This window comes from Aethalodelphis obliquidens, unplaced genomic scaffold, assembly GCF_003676395.1.
Source record: "Aethalodelphis obliquidens isolate GAN/ISIS:26980383/991018 unplaced genomic scaffold, ASM367639v1 scaffold43, whole genome shotgun sequence".
In the NCBI taxonomy this organism is placed as follows: domain Eukaryota; kingdom Metazoa; phylum Chordata; class Mammalia; order Artiodactyla; family Delphinidae; genus Aethalodelphis; species Aethalodelphis obliquidens.
The window spans coordinates 16,762,501-16,773,547 of NW_020837987.1; positions in this window are offsets into that span (position 1 = coordinate 16,762,501).

The window sequence follows — 11,047 nt, forward strand, 5'->3', positions numbered from 1 at the left end:
ATAGCTGAAAACTTCCCTAACATGGAAAAGGAAATAGCCACCCAAGTCCAGGAAGCACAGCGAGTCCCATACAGAATAAACCCAAGGAGGAACACACAGAGACACAGAGTAATCAAATAGGCAAAAATTAAAGACAAAGAAAAATTATTGAAAGCAGCAAGGGGAAAATGACAAATAACATACAAGGGAACTCCCATAAGGTTAACAGCTAATTTCTCAGCAGAAACTCTACAAGCCAGAAGGGGGTGGCATGATGTACTTAAAGTGATGAAAGGGAAGAAACTACAACCAACATTACTCTACCTGGCAAGGATCTCATTCAGATTCGACGGAGAAATCAAAAGCTTTACAGACAAGCAAAAACTAAGAGAATTCAGCACCACCAAACCAGCTCTACAACAAATGCTAAAGGAACTTCCCTAAGTGGGAAACATAAGAGAAGAAAAGGATCTACAAAAACAAACCCAAAACAATTAAGAAAATGGTAATAGGAACATACATATCAATAATTACCTTAAACATGAATGGATTAAATGCTCCAACCAAAAGACACAGGCTTGCTGAAGGATACAAAAACAAGACCCATCTATATACTGTCTATAAGAGACCCACTTCAGTCCTAGGGACACGTACAGACTGAAAGTGAGGGGATGGAAAAAGATATTCAATCCAAATGGAAATCAAAAGAAAGCTGGAGTAGCTATACTCATATCAGATAAAATAGACATTAAAATAAAGAATGTTACAAGAGACAAGGAAGGACACTACATAATGATCAAGGGATCAAACCAAGAAGAAGATATAACAATTATAAATATATATGCACCCAACATAGGAGCACCTCAATACATAAGGCAACTGCTAACAGCTATAAAAGAGGAAATTGACAATAACACAATAATAGTGGGGGACTTTAACACCTCATTTACACCAATGGACAGATCATCCAAAATGAAAATAAATAAGGAAACAGAAGCTTTAAATGACACAATAGACCAGATAGATTTAATTGATATTTATAGGACATTCCATCCAAAAATAGCAGATTACACTTTCTTCTCAAGTGCACACGGAACATTCTCCAGGAGAGATCAAACCTTGCATCACAAATCAAGCCTCAGTAAAAAGAAAATTGAAATCATATCAAGCATCTTTTCTGACCACAACGCTATGAGATTAGAAATGAATTACAGGGAAAAAAATGTAAAAAGCACAAACATATGGAGGCTAAACAATACGTTACTAAATAATCAAGAGATCACTGAAGAAATCAAAGAGGAAATCAAAAAATACCTAGAGACAAATGACAATGAAACACGATGATCCAAAACCTATGGGATGCAGTAAACGCAGTTCTAAGAGGGAAGTTTATAGCTATATAAGCGTACCTCAAGAAACAAGAAAAATCTCAAGTAAACAATCGAACCTTACACCGAAAAGAACTAGAGAAAGAAGAACAAACAAAACCCATAGTTAGCAGAAGGAAAGAAATCATAAAGATCAGAGAAGAAATAAATGAAATAGAAACAAAGAAAACAACAGCAAAGATCAATAAAACTAAAAGCTGGTTCTTTGAGAAGATAAACAAAATTGATAAACCATTAGCCAGACTCATCAAGAAAAAGAGGGAGAGGACTCAAATCAATAAAATTAGAAATGAAAAAGGAGAAGTTACAACAGACACCGCAGAAATACAAAGCATCCTGAGAGACTAAGAGACAAGCAACTCTATGCCAAAAAAATGGACAACCTGGAAGAAATGGACAAATTCTTAGAAACGTATAACCTTCCAAGAGTGAACCAGGAAGAAACAGAAAATATGAACAGACCACTCACAAGTAAGGAAATTGAAACTGTGATTAAAACTCTTCCAACAAACAAAAGTCCAGGACCAGATGGCTTCACAGGTGAATTCTATCAAATATTTAGAGAAGAGCTAACACCCATCCTTTTCAAACTCTTCCAAAAAATTTCAGAGGAAGGAACACTCCCAAACTCATTCTATGAGGCCACCATCACCCTGATACCAAAACCAGACAAAGATACTACAAAAAAAGAAAATTACAGTCCAATATCACTCATGAATATAGAATGCAAAAATCCTCAACAAAATACTAGCAAACAGAATCCAAAAACACATTAAAAGGATCATACACCATGGTCAAGTGGGATTTATCCCAGGGATGCAAGGATTCTTCAATATATGCAAATCAATCAGTGTGATACACCATATTAACAAATTGAAGAATAAAAACCATATGATCATCTCAATAGATGCAGAAAAAGCTTTTGACAAAATTCAACACCCATATATGATAAAAACTCTCCAGAAACTGGGCACAGAGGGAACCTACCTCAACATAATAAAGGCCATATATGACAAAATCACAGCAAACATCATTCTCAATGGTGAAAAACTGAAAGCATTTCCTCTAAGACCAGGAACAAGACAAGGATGTCCACTCTTGCCACTACTATTCAACATAGTTTTGGAATTCCTAGCCACGGCAATCAGAGAAGAAAAAGAAATAAAAGGAATAAAAATTGGAAAAGAAGAAGTAAAACGTCACTGTTTGCAGATCACATGATACTATAATAGAGAATCCTAAAGATGCCACCAGAAAACTACTAAAGTTAATGAATTTGGTAAAGTTGGTAAAAAGACCCCCAATAGCCAAAGCAGTCTTGAGGGAAAAAAACGGAGCTGGAGGAATCAGACTCCCTGACTTCAGAGTATACTACAAAGTTACAGTAATCAAGACAATATGGTACTGGCACAAAAACAAAAACATAGATCAATGGAATAAGATAGAAAGCCCAGAATTAAACCCATGCACCTATGGTCAACTAATCTATGACAAAGGAGGCAAAGATATACAATGGAGAAAAGACAGTCTCTTCAATAAGTGGTGCTGGGAAAACTGGACAGCTACATGTAAAAGAATGAAATTAGAACACTCCCTAACACCATACACAAAAATAAACTCAAAATGTATTCGAGACTTAAATGTAAGGCCAGACACTATAAAACTCTTAGAGGAAAACATAAGAAGAACACCCTTTGACATAAATCACAGCAAGATCTTTTTTGATCCACCTCCTAGAGTAATGAAAATAAAAAACAAAAATTAACAAATGGGACCTAATGAAACTTCAAAGCTTTTGCACAGCAAAGGAAACCATAAACAAGACGAAAAGACAAGCCTCAGAATGGGAGAAAATATTTGCAAACAAATCAATGGACAAAGGATTAATCCCCAAAATATATAAACAGCTCATGCAGCTCAATATTAAAGAAAAAACCCAATCCAAAAATGGGCAGAAGACCTAAATAGACACTTCTCCAAAGAAGACATACTGATGGCCAAGAAGCACATGAAAAGCTGCTCAACATCACTAATTATTAGAGAAATGCAAATCAAAACTACAATGAGGTATCACCTCACACCAGTTAGAATGGGCTTCATCAGAAAAGCTACAAACAACAAATGCTGGAGAGGATGTGGAGAAAAGGGAAACCTCTTGCACTGTTGGTGGGAATGTAAATTGATACAGCCACTATGGAGAACAGGATGGAGGTTCCTTAAAAAACTAAAAATAGAATTACCATATGATCCAGCAATCCCACTACTGGGCATATGCCCTGAGAAAACCACAATTCAAAAAGACACATGCACCCCAATGTTCACTGCAGCATTATTTACAATAGCCAGGTCATGGAAGAAACCTAAATGCCCATCGACAGATGAATGGATAAAGAAGATGTTGTACATATATAATGGAATATTACTCAGCCATAAAAAGGAAAGAAATTGAGTCATTTGTTGAGATGTGGATGGATCTAGAGACTGTCATACAGAATGAAGTAAGTCAGAAAGAGAAAAACAAATATCGTATATTAATGCATGTATGTGGAACCTAGACAAATGGTATAGATGAACCAGTTTCCAGGGCAGAAGTTGAGACACAGTTGAAGAGAACAAACGTATGGACACCAAGGGGGGAAAACCTCAGTGGGGTGGGGATGATGGTGTGCTGAATTGGGAGATTGGGATTGACATGTATACACTGATGTGTATAAAACTGATGACTAATAAGAACCTGCAGTATAAAAAAACAAACAAAAAACAACTAATACTAAACTTTCTTTGGGTTATTTGTATGGAAATATGTTAATATAAATGTTTCAGACATTACATGAAATTTCTAAAAATTTTTTATGTTCTGGTATAATGTTATAAGTCATAATTCTAGTTATTACTTTAAACTGTATCTCAGAAATAACTAAATTTCCTTGTCAATTGCATTATTATGAGCTTTCATCAAATCTTTAACCATGGTCATTTTTAAGTCTTTTGTCATTTACAGACAGTTCTGTGTGTACTCTGAGGCTTTTGCAAAAATGTTCCTATAAAAGGGTTTCATAGAAGAAAAAAAAATACATAGGATGTACGAATAAACCTACCTGAGGAGACAAAAACCTGTACTCAAAAAACTATAAGATACTGACAAAAGAAATCAGAGACAGCCCAAACAGATGGACAGATATACCAAGTTATTAGATTGGAAGAATCAATATTGTGAAAATGACTATTCTACCCAACTTAAATTACAGATACAATGCAATCCCTATCAAATTACCAATAGCATTTTTCACAGAAGAACAAAAAATGTAAAATTTCTATGAAAATAAAAAAGATCTTAAATAGCCAAAACGATCCTGAAAAAGAAGAAGGGAGCTGGAGGAATCAGGCTCCCTGACTTCAGACTATATTACAGAGCTACAGTAATCAAAACAGTATGGTACTGGTGCAAAAACAGAAATGTAGATCAATGGCACGGGATAGAAATTCCAGAGATAAATCCACACACCTATGGTCAATTCATCTATGACACAAGAGGCAAGAATGTACAATGGAGAGAAGACAGTCTCTTCAATAAGTGATGTTGGGAAAACTGGACAGCTACATGTAAAAGAATGAAATTAGAACACTCTCTAACACAATACACAAAAATAAACTCCAAACGGATTAAAGACCTAAATGTAAGGCCCGATACTATAAATCCTTAAAGGAAAACATAGGCAGAACACTCTGTGACATAAATTGCAGCAAAATCTTTTTTGATCCACCTCCTAGAGTAATGAAAATAAAAATAAACAAATGGGAACTAATTAAATTTCAAAGCTTTTGCACAGCAAAGGAAACCATCAACAAAATGAAAAGACAACCCACAAAGTGAGAGAAAATATTTGCAAATGAATCGAATGAGAAGAGATTAATCTCCAAAATATACAAAGAGCTCATGCAGCCCAATAGCAAAAAACAAATAAACAACACAATCAAAAAAAAAAATAAGCAGAAGATCTAAAAAGCCATTTCTCCAAAGAAGACATACAGATGGCCAAAAAGCTCATGAAAAGATGCTCAACATCACTAATTATTAGACAAATGCAAATCAAAACTACAATGATATATCACCTCACACTGGTTAGAATGTCCATCATCAAAAAACCTGCAAACAATAAATGCCGGAGCTGGTGTGGAGGAAAGAGAACACTCCTACACTGTTGGTGGGAATGTAAATTGTTCTTCACTATGGAGAACACTATGCAGATTCCTTAAAGAACTAAAAATATATCTACCATATAATCCAGCAATCCCACTCCTGGTCATATATCCAGAGAAAACCATACTTAGAAAGCACATATGCACCTCAATGTTCATTGCAGCACTATTTACAATAGTCATGACATGGAAGCAATGTAAATGTCCATCAATGGAAGAATGGATAAAGAAGATGTAGTACATATATACAGTGGAATATTACTCAGACATAAGGAAGGACAAAAAAATGCCATTTGCAGCAACATGGAGGGACCTAGAGATTATCATAATGAGTGAAGTAACTCAGAGAAAGGCAAATATCATATGATATTGCTTATATGTGGTATCTACAAAAATGGTACCAATTAATTGATTTACAAAACAGAAATTGAGTCACAGATGGAGAACACAATCTTATGATTATCAAGGGGCAAAGTGAGAAGAGTGATAAATTGGGAGATTGGGATTGACATATACACACTATTATATATGAAATAGATAAATATTAAGAACCTACTGTGTAACACAGGGAACTCTATTCAATACTCTGTAATGACCTACATGGGAATACAATCTAAAAAATGTGGATATATGTATAACTGACTCACTTTTCTATACAGCAGAAATTAATGCAACATTGTAAATCAAATATACTCCAGTTTAAAAAATTAATTTAAAAAAATACAATGAGGTATTACCTCACACCAATCAGAATGACCATCATCAAGCAATAAATGCAAGAGAGGGTGTGGAGAAAAGGGAACCCTTATACAGTGTTATTCAAAATGTAAATAGGTACAGCCATTATGGAGAACAGTAGGGAGGTTGCTTAAAAAACTAAAAATAGAGCTACCATATGATCCAGCAATCTCACTCCTGGGCATATACCTGGAGAAAACTATAATTCAAAAAGATACATGCATGCCAGTGTTCAATGCAACACTCTATACAATAGGCAGGACATGGAAGCAACCTAAATGTCCATTGACAGACAAATGTATAAAGATGTTTTACATATATACATTGGAATATTACTCAGCCATAAAAAAGAAAGAAATAATGTTAAGTGAAGCAACATGGATCCACCTAAAGATTCTCATACTGAGTGAAGTAAGTCAGACAGAGAATGACAAATATCTTATCATATTGATTATATGTTAAATCTAAAAAATTGTATAAATGAACTTATATATAAAATAGAAAAAGAGTCAAAGATGTAGAAAACAATCTTATGGTTACCAGGGGGTAAAGGAGGGGAGGAATAAATTGAAAGATTGGGATTGACATATACACACTACTATATATAAAGTAGATAACTAATAAGGACCTACTGTATAGCACAAGGAACTGTATTCAATACTCTGTAATGACCTATATGGGAAAAGAATCTGAAGAACGGATATCTATATATGTATAACTGATTCGCTTTGCTGTATAGCAGAAAGTAACACAACACATTGTAAATCAGCTATACTCCAAAGAAAATTTTAAAATAAATAAACAAAATAAAGACTGTTACAAGAGACAAAGAAGGACACTACATAGTGATCAAGGGATCAATCCCAGAAAAAGACATAACAATTGTAAATATATATGCAACCAACAAAGGAGCACCTCAAAATAAAAGGCAAATGCTAACAGCCATAAATGGAGAAATCAACATTAACACAATAATAGTAGGGGACTTTAACACCCCGCCTTCATCACTGGACAGACTATCCAGACGGAAAATCAAAAACAAACACACAAACAAAAAACCCCACAGTCCTTAAGTTACACATTACACGAATTGAACTTAACTGATATTTACAGAACACTCCATCTGAAAGCAGCAGAATACACTTTCTTCTCACATGCACATGAAACATTCTACAGGATAGATCACATCTTGGGCCACAGATCAACCCTTGGTAAATTTAAGAAAGTTGAAATCATATCAAGCATCTTTTCTGACCACAACACTATGATATTAGAAATCAATTACAGGAAAAAAGTTGTAAAAAACACAAACACACGGAGGCTGAAGAATGTTACTGAACAACCAATGGATCATTGAAGAAATCAAAAAGGAAATTAAAAAATACCTAGAGAAAAATGAAAATGAAAACACAACGATCCAAAACCTATGGGATAAAGTAAAAGCAGTTCTAAGAGTGAAGTTTATAGCAACACAATCTTACCTCAAGAAACAAGAAAAAATCTCAAATAAAAAACCTAACCTTACACCTAAAGCAACTAGAGAAAGAAGAACAAACAAAATCCAAAGTTAGTAGAAGAAAAGAAATCATAAAGATCAGAGAAGAAATAAATTAAGTAAAAAAGAAGAGAACAATAGAAAACATCAATAAAACTAAAAGCTGGTTTTGGAGAAGATAAACAAAATTGATAAACCCTTAGTCAAACTCATCAAGAAAAAAAGGGAGAGGACTCAAATCAGTAAAGTTAGAAATGAAAAAGGAGAAGTTACAACTGACACTGCAGAAATACAAAGGATCGTAAGAGAGTACTACAAGAAACTATATATCAATAAAATGGACAACCTGGATGAAATGAACAAATTCTTAGAAAAGTACAACCTTCCAAGACTAAACCAAGAAGAAACAGAAAATATGAACAGACCAACCACAAGTAATGAAATTGCAGCTGTGACTAAAAAATCTTCCAACAAACAAAAGTCCAGAACCAGGTGGCTTCACAGGTGAATTCTATCAAACATTTAGAGAAGGGCTAACACCTATTCTTCTCAAACTCTTCCAAAAAATTGCAGAGGGTGGAACAGTTCCAAACGCATTCTACAAGGCTCCCATCCCCCTGATACCAAAACCAGACAAAGATATCACAAAAAAAGAAAATTACAGGCCAATATGACTGATGAACTTAGACACAAAAATCCTCAACAAACTACTAGCAAACAGAATCCAGCAACACATTAAAAAGATGTGTTGGGACCACCACTCAATGCTTTGTGACCAACTAGAGAGGTGGGATAGGGAGGGTGGGAGGCTAAAGAGGGAGGGGATATGGAAATATATGTCTACATATAGCTGATTCACTCTGTTATACAGTAGAAACCAACAAAACATTGTAAAGCAATTATACTCCAATAAAGATGTAAAAAATATAAAATGTTAATTATAAAAAAATAAAGGGGATTCCCTGGTGGAGCAGTGGTTGAGAGTACACCTGCTGATGCAGGGGACACAGGTTCGTGCCCCGGTCCGGGAAGATCCCACATGCTGCGGAGCAGCTAGGCTCGTGAGCCATGGCCACTGAGATTACGCATCCAGAGCCTGTGCTCCACAACGAGAGAGGCCACAACAGTGAAAGGCCCAAAATAAATAAATAAATAAATATAAAAATAAAAGGATTATACAACGTGATCAAGTGGGATTTATTCCAGTGATGCAATGATTCTTGAATATATGCAAATCAATGTGATACACCATATTAACAATTTGAACAATAAAAACCAAATGATCATCTCAATAGATGCAGAAGAAGCTTCTGACAAAATTCAAAACACATTCATGATAAAAAAAAAAAAACTCTCCAGAAAGTGGGCACAGAGGGAACCTACCTCAATATAATAAAGGCCTTATATGACAAACACAAAGCAAACATTATTCTCAATGGTGAAAAGCTGAAAACATTTCCGCTAAGATCAGGAACAAGACAAGGTGCCGAGCACTATGATTCAACATAGTTTTGGAAGTCCTAGCCATGGTGATCAGAGATAAAAAAGAAATGAAAAGAATCCAAATTGGAAAAGAAATACTAAAACTGTCACTGTTTGGAGATCACATGATACTATAAATAGAAAATCCTAAAAATGCCACCAGAAAACTACTAGAGCTAATCAATGAATTTGGTAAAGTAGCAGGTTACAAAATTAATGCACAGAAATCTCTGGCATTCCTATACACAAATGATGAAAAATCTGAAAGTGAAATCAAGAAAACACTCCCATTTACCATTGCAACAAAAAGAATAAAATATCTAGGAATAAACCCACCTAAGGAGACAAAAGACCTGTATGCAGAAAATTATAAGACACTGATGAAAGAAATTAAAGATGGTACAAAGAGATGGAGAGATATACCATGTTCTTGCATTGGAAGAATCAACATTGTGAAAATGACTCTACTACCCAAAGCAATCTACAGATTCAATGCAATCCCTATCAAACTACCACTGGCATTTTTCACAGAACTAGAACAAAAAATATCACAATTTATATGGAAACACAAAATACCCCAAAGAGCCAAAGCAATCTTGAGAACAAAAAACGGAGCTGAAGGAATCAGGCTCCCTTACTTCAGACTATACTACAAAGTTACAGTAATCAAGACACTATGGTACTGGCACAAAAACAGAAATATAGATCAATGGAACAGGATAGAAAGCCCAGAGATAAACCCACGCAATATGGTCACCTTATCTTTGATAAAGGAGGCAGGAATGTACAGTGGAGAAAGGACAGCCTCTTCAATAAGTGGTGCTGGGAAAGCTGGACAGGTACATGTAAAAGTATGAGATTAGATCACTCCCTAACACCATACACAAAAATAAGCTCAAAATGGATTAAAGACCTAAATGTAAGGCCAGAAACTATCAAACTCCTAGAGGAAAACATAGGCAAAACACTCTGTGACATAAATCACAGCAAGATCCTTTTTGACCCACCTCCTAGAGAAATGGAAATAAAACAAAAATAAACAAATGGGACCTAATGAAACTTCAAAGCTTTTGCACAGCAAAGGAAACCATGAACAAGATGAAAAGACAACCCTCAGAATGGGAGAAAATATTTGCAAACGAAGCAACTGACAAAGAATTAATCTCCTAGATTTACAAGTAGCTCATGCAGCTCAATAACAAAAAACAAACAACCCAATCCAAAAATGGGCAGAAGATCTAAATAGACATTCCTCCAAAGAAGATATACAGAGTGCCAACAAACACATGAAAGAATGCTCAACATCATTAATCATTAGAGAAATGCAAATCAAAACTACAATGAGATATCATCTCACACCAGTCAGAATGGCCATCATCAAAAAACCTAGAAACAATAAATGCTGGAGAGGGTGTGGAGAAAAGGGAAGCCTCTTACACTGTTGGTGGGAATGTAAATTGATACAGCCATTATGGAGAACAGTATGGAGTTTCCTTAAAAAACTACAAATAGAACTACCATATGACCCAGCAATCCCATTACTGGGCATATACCCTGAGAAAACCATAATTCAAAAACAGTCATGTACCAAAACGTTCACTGCAGCTCTATTTACAATAACACAGAGATGGAAACAACCTAAGTGTCCATCATCGGATGAATGGATAAAGATGTGGCACATATATACAATGGAATATTACTCAGCCATAAAAAGAGACGAAATTGAGCTATTTGTAATGAGGTGGATAGACCTAGAGTCTGTCAT